The sequence below is a fragment of the Culex quinquefasciatus genome, chromosome 3, assembly GCF_015732765.1.
Source record: "Culex quinquefasciatus strain JHB chromosome 3, VPISU_Cqui_1.0_pri_paternal, whole genome shotgun sequence".
NCBI lineage: Eukaryota > Metazoa > Arthropoda > Insecta > Diptera > Culicidae > Culex > Culex quinquefasciatus.
Genome location: NC_051863.1, coordinates 189,646,966 through 189,661,580, shown reverse-complemented (window position 1 = coordinate 189,661,580; position 14,615 = coordinate 189,646,966). Strand labels below are relative to the sequence as shown.

The 14,615-nt window shown below is 37.8% G+C and overlaps 1 protein-coding gene across 1 annotated transcript in view; it reads right to left on the bottom strand.

Moving 5' to 3' along the window:
• Positions 1 to 14,615, bottom strand: part of LOC6034088 (ecdysone-induced protein 74EF) — a 340,530-nt gene that overhangs the window by 151,651 nt on the left and 174,264 nt on the right. The window lies entirely within an intron of this gene.

Here is a 14,615-nt window from a genome sequence, read left to right as displayed (position 1 = left end):
TTCTGTAGAGTCCCTGAAGGTACGTCCGATGGGTCTACCGCCGTAACACGGCAGAGGTCGGTAGTTTTTGACCTCAGATCATATCCGGATAGCCTCAGGGTGGTTCAGGGACTAGTCTACCGGTATGTGCTGATGTTCTGGGTCTTCTGTAGAGTCCCGGGAGGTACGACCGATGGGTCTACCACCGTAACACGGCAGAGGTCGGTGTTTTTTGACCTCAGATCATATCCAGATAGCATCAGGGAGGTTCAGGGACTAGTCTACCGATATGTGGAAATGTTCGGGGTCTTCTGTGGAGTCCCGAGAGCTACGCCTGAAGGGTCTACCGCCGTAACAAGGCAGAGGTCGGTGGTTTTTGACCTCAGATCATATCCGGATAGCCTCTGGGAGGTTCAGGGACTAGTCTACCGATATGTGGTGATGTTCTGGGTCTTCTGTAGAGTCCCGGGAATTACGGTCAATGGGTCTACCGCCGTAGCATGGCAGAGGTTGGTGGATTTTGACCTAAGATCATATCCAGATAGCCTCAGGGAGATTAAGGGACTAGTCTACCGATATGTGGAGATGTTCTGGGTCTTCTGTAGAGTCCCGGGAATTACGGTCAATGGGTCTACCGCCGTAGCATGGCAGAGGTCGGTGGATTTTGACCTAAGATCATATCCAGATAGCCTCAGGGAGATTAAGGGACTAGTCTACCGATGTGTGGTGATGTTCTGGGTCTTCTGTAGAGTCCCAGGAGTTACGGTCAATGGGTCTACCACCGAAATAAGGCAGAGGTCGGTGGTTTTTGACCTCAGATCGTATCCGGATAGCCTCAGGGAGGTTCAAGGACTAGTCTACCGATGTGTGGTGATGTTCTGGGTCTCCTGTAGAGTCCCGGGAGTAACGGCCGATGGCTCTACCACCGTAACAAGATACAGGTCAGAAGTTTTTGACCTCAGATCATATTCGGATAGCCTCAGGGTGGTTCAGGGACTAGTATACCGAAGTGTGGTCATTTTTTGGGTCTTCTGTAGAGTCCCAGGAGTAACGGCCGATGGCTCTACCACCGCAACAAGATAGAGGTCGGAGGTTTTCGACCTCAGTTCATATCCGGATAGCCTCAGGGAGGTTGAGGGACTAGTCTACCGATTTCTGGTAATGTGCTGGGTCTTCTGTAAAGTCCCGGGAGCTACGGTCAATGGGTCTACCGCCGTAACAAGGCAGAGGTCGGTGGATTTTGACCTCAGATCATATCCGGATAGCCTCAGGAAGGTTCAGAGACTAGTCTACCGATGTGTGGTCATTTTTTGGGTCTTCTGTAGAGTCCCGGAAGTTACGGCCGTTGGGTCTACCACCGTAACAAGATAGAGGTCGGAGGTTTTTGACCTCAGATCATATCCGGATAGCCTCAGGGAGGTTCTGGGGCTAGTCTACCGATGTGATAGGTCTTTTGTAAGATCCCGGGAGTTACGGCCGATGGGTCTACCGCCGTAACAAGATATAGGTCTGTGGTTTTTGATCTCAGATCATATCCGAATAGCCTCAGGGCCGTTACTTCCGGGACTCTACAGAAGACCCAAAAGATCATAACACATCGGTAGACTATTCCCTGAAACGTCCTGAGGCTATCCGGATATGATCTAAGATCAAAATCCAGTGACCTCTGCCTTATTTCGGTGGTAGACCCATTGACCGTAACTCCTGGGACTCTACAGAAGACCCAGAACATCACCACACATCGGTAGACTAGTCCCTGAACCTCCCTGAGGCTATCTGGATATTATATAAGGTCAAAAACCACCGACTTCTGCCTTGTTACGGCGGTAGACCCGTCGGTCGTAACTCCCGGGGCTCTATAGAAGACCCAGAACATCTCCACATATCGGTAGACTAGTCCCTGAACCTCCCTGAGTCTATCTGGATATGATCTAAGGTCAAAAACCATCGACCTCTGCCTTGTTACGGCGGTAGACACTTCAGGCGTAGCTCCCGGGACTCCACAGAAGACCCAGAACATTTCCAAATATCGGTAGACTAGTCCCTGAACCTCCCTGAGGCTATCTGGATATAATCTGAGGTCAAAAACATCTGACCTCTATCTTCTTACGGTGGTAGACCCATCGGCCGTTACTCCCGGGACTCTACAGGAGACCTAGAACATTTCCACATATCGGTAGACTAGTCCCTGAACCTCCCTGATGCTATCTGGATATGATCTGAGGTCAAAAAACACCGACCTCTGCCGTGTTACGGCGGTAGACCCATCGGTCGTACCTCCCGGGACTCTACAGAAGACTCAGAACATCACCACACATTGGTAGAATAGTCCCTGAACCTCCCTGAGGCTATCCGGATATGATCTGAGGTCAAAAACTACCGACCTCTGCCGTGTTACGGCGGTAGACCCATCGGACGTACCTTCAGGGACTCTACAGAAGACCCAGAACATCACTACATATCGGTAGACTAGTCCCTGAACCTCCCTGAGGCTATCCGGATATGATCTGAGGTCAAAAACTACCGACCTCTGCCGTGTTACGGCGGTAGACCCATCGGACGTACCTTCAGGGACTCTACAGAAGACCCAGAACATCACTACATATCGGTAGACTAGTCCCTGAACCTCCCTGAGGCTATCCGGATATGATCTGAGGTCAAAAACTACCGACCTCTGCCGTGTTACGGCGGTAGACCCATCGGACGTACCTTCAGGGACTCTACAGAAGACCCAGAACATCACTACATATCGGTAGACTAGTCCCTGAACCTCCCTGAGGCTATCCGCATATGATCTGTGGTCAAAAACCACAGTCAAATCGCCTACCTCATACTTGTACGGCGTTGAACACATAGGCCTTAACTTGACGAAGTTTCGGATGACCTAGAACATCGTAAACCATGTAAATTTGGTGTAGCTGTAAAGCTGACTTCATAACGATTCCAAAACACTATAAATTTGTATAGTTTAGTTGATTTTTTATTAAAATATCGCCCATGTCTCCCATATAGCCAAAATCCCATAAGCCCTGTACCTCGCATATGCAACTCTTGCGACAAAACCGAATCAGGTGGAATGACTCGTATATGCAAAGTTGCATATGCGAGGCGCTCTTATACGAGGTTTAACTGTATACGATTTTTGTAGGACAGGTGCCAAATTTATATGAAAAATTATATGGACAAATTGTTGCTTCTTTGGACATACGAAAGCCACTCAACAAGATTAAAAGATACAAATAATAAAATTTGAAAAAAGGCTTATTGCGTAGAGAATTGCTCAGCAATATCGAAACCATTTTCAATGTCAAAGTAATGAACCGTAGTTAAATTTTCAGATTTGTTGAGTAAATTAGTTAAGGTTAATTTTGAAATTTTTAAATTATTTCAACTTGAAACATCAGTCAATTTAAAAGTGTTTAAAAATCAAATAGAAAATTAGGTGTTTTTGAATATTGTCTACAGAATGCTTCTTAGCTAAAATTATAACTTTGCCCTAGAAAACAAATCGATCAGAAAGCATGGACAAATGGATGATGGAAAACTACTTCATCTGTCATAGTAGTGTATGCAAAGCTTGAGCCAAATTTAACAAAAAATCCTGTTTATTTTTGTCTTTTTTCACTTGACTTTTTTTGTAGCGGAAGTGAGGTCATCGATTTCAAAAAGCATGAAAACGCAAACTTCGCCCGGCTCATATTTTTTCTGTATGAGACTTTGCAATCAAAATACAAATGCCAAACATTTTCCCATGGACTTGACTCGACATTGCCGACATGGCGCAAAAGTATGCGCGCACGCGCAATTCAACTCGACTTGAATTACAAACAAAACCGTTATCGTTTCCCTGCTGAATTGGGCTTGATTTACTTTGCCGATCGTCTTTTTCGCCCAATCAACTTGTTCAAAGTTCATCGCCAAATTAGTTGTTATTCTTGTTTTCGAATTTCAACTTGGATGTATTTAAAAAAATACTTATTTATGGAAAAATTCAAAATCATGAAAAACCAACTTGGTCTACTGTTGAGCACCGGCAGATTGCGACACGATGTCAAAGAAGCTTTTTTTTTGCTTATGTTTTGTGCGATGTTGATGGCCGAGGTGGTGTAGAGGTGTAGACTCTTTCGCAATTTCCTCAATGGAGATCTGTTGCCCTTTTCAAGAAAACAGAGAGTGGAAATTGGTATGCCAAAAATCAGAATAATTATAAATATTTTAATTATTTTATTCCAGTTTAATATTGATCGAATTCGTGATGAATCGCTATTATTCGCTCAACACAAAATCCAGGATTTTGAAAAAAATTAACTTCCTTTTCTCCAGAGGTATCGTAAAAGGTCACAACCGATCTCCTCACGCCGATGACGTAAATTTGCAGTAGCTGATTGGCATCATTACCTACAAATCCGCCAAATCGGTCACTGGACGGAGATTGCACAACACCTTCCTTCCCCTCAAAGTGCAGAGTTGTCGTCGCCGAATAAAATACCCAACTTAATAGAGGAAGTTCTCAATATGGCGAAACGGCCCAGCGCGTCGCGCGAATTGCCGCGGGCCAACAATTGGCAAATCTTCGGGCCCCAAATCTGCGCTGCAGCAAAAACAACCGAAATCGAAAGTAAAGTCAGGCAAAAACGGTGCTGCTGCGCGAAACTACTTTTCCCATAACCTCGACCAACTATTTGGGGATTTTTTTTTGTGGTGAGTGCCGTTGTTGTAACAGAACAACAACCCCCCTCTTGAGAAGGGGGGGGGGGGCGCTCCAAAAACTAGTGCCAACCGGAGTGCCCTCCTCTTTTGGAAGGGGGAGGGGCGGACCCGCATGGTTTGGACCTCCAAGGAGGGACAGTGGAGTAAGGTGGGTTGTTTGAATATCTGGAGAAAAACATTATGTCATTTAAACCAATTTGAGGCCATAAATGATAACTGAATACATTTGAAGATATTTCATGTCAATTTGTAGACAATTGAAGATATTGAATTAGATTGAAGACATTTGAATCCAATTTTTAGTCTTTTGAAGGCATTGAAAGACATAAGAAGACAGTTGAAGACAATAAAAGACAATTGAAGACATTTGAAATAGTTTAAAGACATAAATAGACATACCCGGGCAGACGGTAATAATATAATTCAAAAAGTGTTATGGAATATTGTTGTGAAATCCATTTTGTTACTTGATTGGTTGAAAGCCAAAACAACTTGGGAACATTTTTTGTTATGGAAGAATACCAACTGTTATTGGAGAGATCGGATTAGTTGTTAAAATAATAAAAAAATAATAACAAAGATTTGTTTGAAGAATAACTAAAAATGTTATTAATCTGTTATCACAATAACAATCCAATAACAAAAAAATCATAACGACGAATAAAAAAATTAGTTATAAATAACGTAAAATGTTATTGGCCTAGTATTTTCTAATATCAAAAAAATTTATTCTCAAGTTATTTCCGTCTGCTCGGATAAAGACATCCCGAACAGACGGTAATAACTAAATTCATGCCATTTCAATAACAAATACTATTAAAATAACAGAAAGTGTTATGGAATATTCTTGCAAAATCCATTTTTGCATAAGAATTCAATAACAGTTTATGTTATCATAACAAAATTTGTTATCGGTCTGATATTGATTGAAAGCTAGAACAACTTGGGAATAACATTTTTTGTTATGGAAAAATACCTTAAACTGTTATTGGGATGATCGGATTAGTTGTTAAAATAACAAAAAATAATAACAAAGATTTGTTCGAAGAATAACTTAAAATGTTATTAGTTTGTTATTACAATAACAATCCCGGGCAGAAAGTTGCATCTTGGAAAAATCTACCCATGTTCGTAAAAACACGAACAAGTCAAGTTCACCCCAGGGTATGGTTAAGAGATAACCGAACATGGCCACGAACATAAATTGTTCGAGGCGTATCTGCGAAAAATCTTGTTTAGTTTATTTGACCAACAATGCCACATCAAGTTGAGTTTATAGTAGCAAACAACTGAAATCTTCCAAAAATCATATCAAGTTCATAAAGTAGATTTTGATCCCAAAAATAATTTTATTGGTTTTTAATGCACCCCGCCACAATTCAGACCCCCTCCCCCTTCTTCCTCTTCACAAATATGAGTAATATTGCAGGAATATACGCACTAACATCAAAAAAAGATTTTTCAAAGTTGAAAAATTATTTTACTTTAAAAACTCATTAAAAAATTGTGAAAAATTGAGAAAGCGTTGAATTGCCAAAATGTCATAATAATTTTACAAATCACGAAAAATCCAAAGTCTCTATATTCCATTTTTTTAAATTAAAAATAACAGTTTATGAAAATATTCCTAAAATTGCATAAGTCCAAAAATCCACAGTAAAATTCCAAAAAGCCTGGTAATGTTTCTTATCAAAATAATTTATCAAAATGTTGAAAAATATTCAACTGGCTGAGAGCAAAAATTTCGCAAAGTCCTTAAATTCTAAAAAAATCTACCAAAAATCTTATCGTGATACTGATCCCGTAAATTTTCTAAGTGCCGGAACGATTTTTGTAGGGGGTATATCAATAATTATTAAAAACCAACTTTCGAATTTCAAAATTTCAATGAAGACGTTTTGTTAGGGACATTATTTTAGGAACAAACTGATGTTTTTGTAAAAATCGGACAAAAATTTCCTGTAATTTCGTCGATTTTTCCGAAATTTTGGTTCAAAGCAAAAATAAACATCAAAATAATTTATCATGTTTCCAAACTCCCGAAAATTTTCTAAGTCCCAAAAAAATGCTTTTTCTGTAAAAAGTGAAGAATTAAAAAATATACGCAAAAATTTCAAAGTCCAGCATAAATAAAATCAAACTTTAAAATATCAGCTCATGAAAATTATTCTAAGTATCGGAAATTGAAAATTCGGTCAGTGACTGCAAATTTTGCTAAGTCCAGCATAAATTTGAAACAAAGTCAAAATAATCATTTCATGATGCTCGGGTAAAATTTTTGAAAAAAATTTAATTTTCGAAATTTTTGCCAAGTCTAAAAAAACTACCACTAACAGCTCTATATCAACTGTAGATAATGCAGTATGATCATGGAATATACTTTCCATGATACGCAGTCGGTTTCAAAAGTCGTCATAACTCGAGGAGTTTACAACAAGATGCAAATAAACAAGCCAAGATAGTTCGAAGTTATCGCAACCAACTCACTTTCCGCCCGGGATTGTTATTGTAATAACAGACTAATAACATTTTTGGTTATTCTTCGAACAAATCTTTGTTATTATTTTTTGTTATTTTAACAACTTATCCCATCTTCCCAATAACAGTTCGAGGTATTCTTCCATAACAAAAAATGTTATTCCAAAGTTGTTTTGGCTTTCAACCAATATCAGACTAATTACAAATTTTGTTATGTTAACATAAACTGTTATTAAACCCTTGTGTTTGTGCAACCAGCCAAACGGGACCACGGTCACTTCTTACAAATTGAGTTGTTTCCATAAATTTGCAGCATTTAAACAATTTTAATAGACATAAATTCAAATTTAGACAAATTTCAATGCCCAGTGCCCATCAAACCCCACCACCCCTTAAAAACCCTCAAGGTGTACACCATCCGTGGCCAGGTTTGCCAAGACACTGGTCAACCAGGCACGCAGTTGGCGCGGTTCTTTTTTTTTTTTTTTTTTGTTTTCACCCCCTTCAGTGCTGACCCCAGAGCTAGCGGGTTGTGTTTTGGACGCTTGCAACACACAGCAACCGCAGATCTCGTTCACGGACGTTCATTCACTTTTGTGCGTGACGGCCATCTCCACACGTTGGCCCAGCAGCAACGAAAGAGGGTAGTACGCGAAATTAATTTTGATGAATTCGATTGATGGTACACATACGCTGGCCTGTGGGGCTAAGATTTGTGGGTTTTGTTCGTTTTGAGAGAGGTGTCGTGGGATGAGCTTTGCAGAAGTGGTTGAAGTGCAGATCTTTTTTGGAGGGGTGTTGCGCAACTGCGGCTCGATTGAAAACATGATGAGTTTGAAGATGTATTTAGGAACAAGTTTTTTTTTTCTATAACCACACTACATATTCGGCTCTGCGTTATTTTGTCAATTCTGTTGCATTTCTTCTTCTTGCAGCATACTACAGCAACTACAACGATAACGATTTTAAGGCAAATAAAAACGACAATTGCGAGAATCATATATGATTTGAAAGATTGTTTGGTGTGTTCTACCTCTGGGTAATACAGATTCATTTTTTTCGGTTCTCAAACTCAGTTCCATCCATGCACTTGCACCTACCATGTGTATTAAACGTCACGTAATACCCTTTCCGTTTTGTTCATAACCGGGTACATCGATCGCACTCTCTCATAGCTTCAACCACTCTTATACATCATTAGCTATATTATGGTTTTGATACCAATGGATGAAGTGAATTTCTGAAAAGATCCGGAGTTGACTGTATGGTTTTGTCCTCGCCATGTCATTACGAATTCTTTAATTTCTTCGTCCATACAATTCATTTCTGACCGTTTTACTTGAGCAATCCATTGTCCACCAGAAAGTTTTAGCTTTAGCCGGAACATTTTCCGGTAGTCACAAGTGCCATACAGCGTCATGTGGTCCTGCACGAGCGAAAAGGCAGGTTCTAGCAGTACACAGGGATAGCTCCGCATCAGTGATCCGAGAAAAATAGTTCAATACACCTCTATTCCGTCCTTAACATACTCATCCGCATAAAAAAATGACCCATCGTCGAAGGTTGACGTCCGAAATTTGACTAGGTTTTTATGTTGGCATATCGCTGCTCCAAAAAAAAAATACTAAGATGTACAAACTAGCACACATAATCAACTTCCAGTTCAAGTTCGACACTCACAAGCTACAACCTTTCAGTGACTGCTTTTTGAGCATGACACATTTTTGTCAAAGGTTAAGGAAACATTATAAAATAGTACAGCAATTATTGCAAAATACTAGGCAAGCAATTTAATATTCTGTACTTAAAGTTTATCTACCAACTGTGTCGAAAACTTGTAATGATAGAAATGAAGCAATCGTAGCGCGTAGCTCATCTGAAATTCTTTAGAGTCCCTCAAAGCTGGACATATTTTTTAAATAAAACGAATAAAATAGATTGCGAATGAAATTTGAAAAAAAAAATCTGTACAAATTTTGCAAACCAAAACAAGAAATTTTTGTTTCTTACGATTTTATTTAAAAAAAGACTTAAATAAAATCAAACAACTAGAATCTTTTCTGTTCATCATTTTCTTTGTTGAACCCTCTATTTTTCCATTTAACTGAATCTGATAATTCGCCTTTATTCGAATTTTATACCAATGTTGAATCTAAAAAGTGCATTAAAAATAAAGTACTTTTGTGAACAACACCCGGGTTTGGCGATTTTAATTGCTTCATGTGACTTTGCCAATATTCTCAACTATTATATTTTACTTGAAAATGATTATGAAATTTGATGAAGCCTCAATGCGCATCTATCTATTTTATATAAAAAAATATATAAAAAGATTATCATAGGAGATATATATGAAAAAAATAAAAACTAAATTCCAAATTGCAAGCCTGGATTTCGAAATATGTAATTGATAATTGTTATTAGAAAAACGAAAAGAAAAAAAAGTTAATCTAAATAAACTTGCATTATCCATTATCCCGCGTTCAATTTCAAACACCGCAAAATGTTCTTTCTTCGCAATTTTTTTTTCAATGCAAGGATTGTTTGAAACATGGCTTGCAATTTTAATTTTTCATTAAAAAAGGGGTTTTGGAAAAAAAATTCAATTGTTTTCATGTTATAGTAGCTATTTTAAGGTGAAATTTTTCGAATATTGTCCAGTTTTCGATTGAAAAATAATTTTTAAGGATTTTTTTTTGTCGAAAAGCTTAAAAACTTTCCTACTTTTTTACATTGCTGATCGGAATACAGTCCCTTTATTATATTTTCCATATTTAATGAAAAAGAGTTTTTCTCAGTATTTTTCGACTCAAGATGTCTCGGAAACTATTTTCAATCAACATTGAAAGTGAATGTTTTGAGAAATTTTCTGCTTTGTTTAAAATAAATTACGAATCTAAAAAAATAGCTCAACGTTTGAAATTGTTCAAAAGAAGTTGTAGTGTCCAGATAAAATTATCAATAATTATTAACCGTGTTCGGTAAAACCGATTGAATATGATCGGGATGAACTCGCAACGATCGAGTGAGATCGGGAACGATCGTGCGAGATCGTGGATGTATAAAAAGGCATTTTTATTTGATAAAAGGTTCAGTCAAATCTAGCCGTCAGCGAGTACGGAGACAGTATAATTCGATATTTAACTTAATCCTAAGTCCGAGTCTTAAAACTATTCCCTAAACCCTTTTCTAAAGCTTAAACTTATAAGAAGTTTACGCGAGTGAGTAAGTATATTAAAAGTGGCGACGAGTGAAAACGTTGAAAACGCGCAATTTGTGGTTGCAGATTTCAGGCGGAGGGGTTCAAACGGATCTAATTAATCCAGAGTGAACAGACGTGAGTATTAAGTAACCTGTGAGAACCGTAGATAGTCTGTAGTTAGTGATCTTAAACGGCTATTGCACGGGGATTCCTAGATTAAGCGCATATTGAAATTTTTGTGAAAACCCATCTCTTCGCCTGAGCATGGGTAAATAACAAGGGAAATGCGTAATAATACCAAATTTTGGTATTCCTGGACCCTTTAAAATTTGTCTTGAGGATTAAGCTAGAGCAAAATGTGGTATCATACCAATTTAAGGTATTGTTTTGATATTGCAAAATTGCAGAATTTGTCAATGGTCGAACACCACATTTTGGTATTCTTTCGGTATTACAGTATTTTATCAGATTCCTCTGAAACTATGGGAAAATTTTAAACAATTTTGACAAAATAATTAATTTTGCGCTAAAATGAAGTCTCAAAGCGAATGCTTATATTGAAAACCGGAAATTTCAAACTTGATTTTAAACATTTTTGATATACCCCCTATAGAAAAGACTTGAAATTGTGAAAAAATTTCTAAGTCAGAATGCCACATTTTGGTATTATTTTGGTGTTGAAGTGTTTCATCAAATTCCTCTGAAACTAAGGGAATTTTTTTATAAATTTGACGAGTTAAATAATTGTGCGCTAAAATGATTTGAAACTCAAAAATTTTAAAGCTTATTTACATTTTTTTATATACCCACTAAGATTTTTTTTAAATCGATGAAATTTCTCTAAGTCGGGATAACCAAATACTTTGACTAACGAGTCAATCGACAGATTATTGAATATTGATGAATTTCAATCCAGTTTCATTTTAATAATACTTATAATAATGGAATCATCAGGTGAGTAGATTTGGCTGTTTCATATGGATCATTTCCGTTTTTTCACTAACTGCAACTGTTGCACTAAAAATGGTATGAAAATACCAAATTTTGGTATTTCTTGCGCAAATACCAGCGACCGAAATGTGCTCTTGGTTGCCCAGTAATAAATGGTAAAATACCATGAAATCATACCAAAATCATGTATTTGGAAGACCACAGGAATACCAAAATCTGATTTTCCAAGGGCGCGGGAAAACCTAAAAATAAAACCTTGGCAATATCAAGTTTTGGTATTCAAGCAATGTTCAAAAATTTAGAAGACCTTAAGTTGGTATTGAAATGGTTTTATTTTGTGGTATTATTTTCCCGATCAGACGGTAATAACTAAATTCATGCCATTTCAATAACAAATACTGTTAAAATAACAGAAAGTGTTATGGAATATTCTTGCAAAATCCATTTTTGCATAAGAGTTCAATAACAGTTTATGTTGTCATAACAAAAGTTGTTATTGGTCTGGTATTGTGTGAGAACCAAAACAACTTTGAAATAACATTTTTTGTTATGGAAGAATAACTCCAATTGTTATTAGGATGATCGGATTAGTTGTTAAAATAACAAAAAATAATAACAAAGATTTGTTCGAAATATAACTTAAAATGTTATTAATCTGTTATTACAATAACAATTCAATAACAAAAAAATCATAACGGCGAATAACAAATCTTGTTATAAATAACAAAAAATGTTATTGGCCTAGTATTTTCCAATATCAAAAAATGTTATTCCGGCGTTATTTCCGTCTGCTCGGGTTACCTTTGGAATAACATGGTTTGGTATTGTTGTGCCCTTTCACATACAAGACCTTGGTATGATTTCATGGTATTTTACCATCTATTACTGGGCAACCAAGGGCACATTTTGGTCCCTGTTATTTGCCCAAGTAATACCAAAATTTGGTATTCCCGTGTTATTTACCCCTGCTCGGGCGTACCGATCACGTGATTAGCAGACTCCATTTTGTAACTAATCTTTTGTTCTATTCACAGCCGCACACACGCACCAGCCGTCCCAAGCCGATCATCCTCGCGATCATCCCTTTGTTCGCGGCGTGACGCTAATCCAGATCGCGGGAGGAGCGAGATTTGGCAAGTGAGACGTGAGTGAGGAATTAGGGCGCCGAGACATTGAAGACTTTGTTAAAAGTTGTGAATCTTGCTCTCAGATGGAAGTTGTGAGGAAACCGGAAGCTTCGGGGTCCTGGATTCCTACCACAAGACCGTTCAGTCGTTTGCATGCAGATTTCTTCTTCTTCCAAGGAAATGCTTTCTTATTGATTATTGACAGCAATACTAAATGAGAGCGAGTTGTGGCGCTATAACCACGGCAAATGTACAATGTCCTATCCCAGAGGGTCCCGGAGTACCAAACCTTCTTAGCGTGGTGCTCCCAACGACTACAACCAAAATCTCGGAACGTATGGTGGTGTATCCCCACGCTTCTTCCTTCCCTGTCGATTCAGAATTGTGTTGTTGTTCGAACACTCAGTGCTCAAACTCAGTCCAATTCAACGAATCATCTTTGCGGTTAACTTTACGCAGTTGGCCTGGCCGCTTCGATGTTTGTGATGTTTCAATGCATTCCGATGCAATGGCGCACTACAAATGTTAATGAATGACAAGAAGAGTGCTAGGCGTCATCTAACCTAAGGCACTCTTCAGGATCCCTTCGAAAGATTGGCTGCGCTAGGGTCTGATTAGATTAGATTAGATTGGATTAGATTATTGACAGCAATACTAAATGGTTGGAAGTTGAATGGATGCGTTTTGGCACTAATGCAAGACTTGTTAGCAAGAACTTTGCGGCAATGTTTACACGCTTTGGTTTACCGGATGTTATTGTTACAGACGGTGGCCCACCTTTTAATTCCACGGAATTTACTGGTTTTTTGGAACAACAAGGCATACAAGTTCTTAAAAGCCCGCCGTACAACCTTGCCAGCAACGGCCAGGCTGAAAGAATGGTGAGAGTTGTCAAAGATGTGCTTTGAACAAATCTTTGTTGTTATTTTTTTGTTATTTTAACAACTAATCCGATCATCAGTTTGAGGTATTCTTCCATGACAAAAAATGTTATACCCAAGTTGTTCTGGCTTTCAAACAATATCAGACCGATAACAAATTTTGTTATGATAACATAAACTGTTATTGAACTCGGATGCAAAAATGGATTTTGCCAGAATATTCCATAACACTTTCTGTTATTTTAACTGTATTTGTGATTGAAATGGCATGAATTTAGTTATTACCATCTGTTCGGGATGTTCTCTCTGGAGTGTTGCTCAGGGACGCGCCAGCAGTATATGTGTTGGTGAGAACTGCAGATCGCTGACATGTTAACACGCGTGCAAAATTGAGCTATGAGCTTGCTGCAAAAACTGCTATAAAATGTAACATTTTCTGTAGCAAATCCACTGTTGCAGATTTTGAGCTATATATTTCCTTTGGGTGCATAAATCACACAATTGGAAAAGTTTCTAAGTGTCCATAACACAATCTGTAATTATTTTTTCTTTTGTTAAATATGTTTAGATCTTTGGGATAATTTTGACCAATTTCATCGTGGTCAAAGTTGAAATCTTGTTATTTTATCAGAAACTGTTATTATTTTCTCTTCTTGATGTTGAAGTTTAGGATAAAATAATAACGTTTGTTGTTATTTTAACAGGAATTGTTATTGAAATATTATTAATTTTGTTATTACCGTCTGCCCGGGTATCCCGAGCAGACCGAAATAACCTGGGAATAACATTTATTGATATTTGAACATACTAGGCCAATATCATTTTTTGTTATTTATAACAAGATTTGTTATTGGTCGTTATGATTTTCTTGTTATTGTTATAACAGACTAATAACATTTTGAGTTATTCTTCAAACAAATCTTTGTTATTATTTTTTGTTATTTTAACAACTAATCCGATCATCCCAATAACATTTGGAGGTACTCTTCCATGACAAAAAATGTTATTCCCAAGCTGTTTTGGCTTTCAACCAATATCGAACAAATAACAAATTTTGTTATGATAACATAAACTATTATTAAATCCTTATGCAAAAAATGATTTTTTTAGAAGTTTCCATAACATTTTCTGCTATTTTAAAAATATTTGTTATTGAAATGGCATAAATTTTGTTAGTACCGTCTGCCCGGTTGAAAGGGATCTTAGACTTTCACAAAGTTCAAACCACAACATGGGCCCCAAAAGGTTCAACCGTATCCAAGCGGGGACTGCCCCCCCTGGACTGGG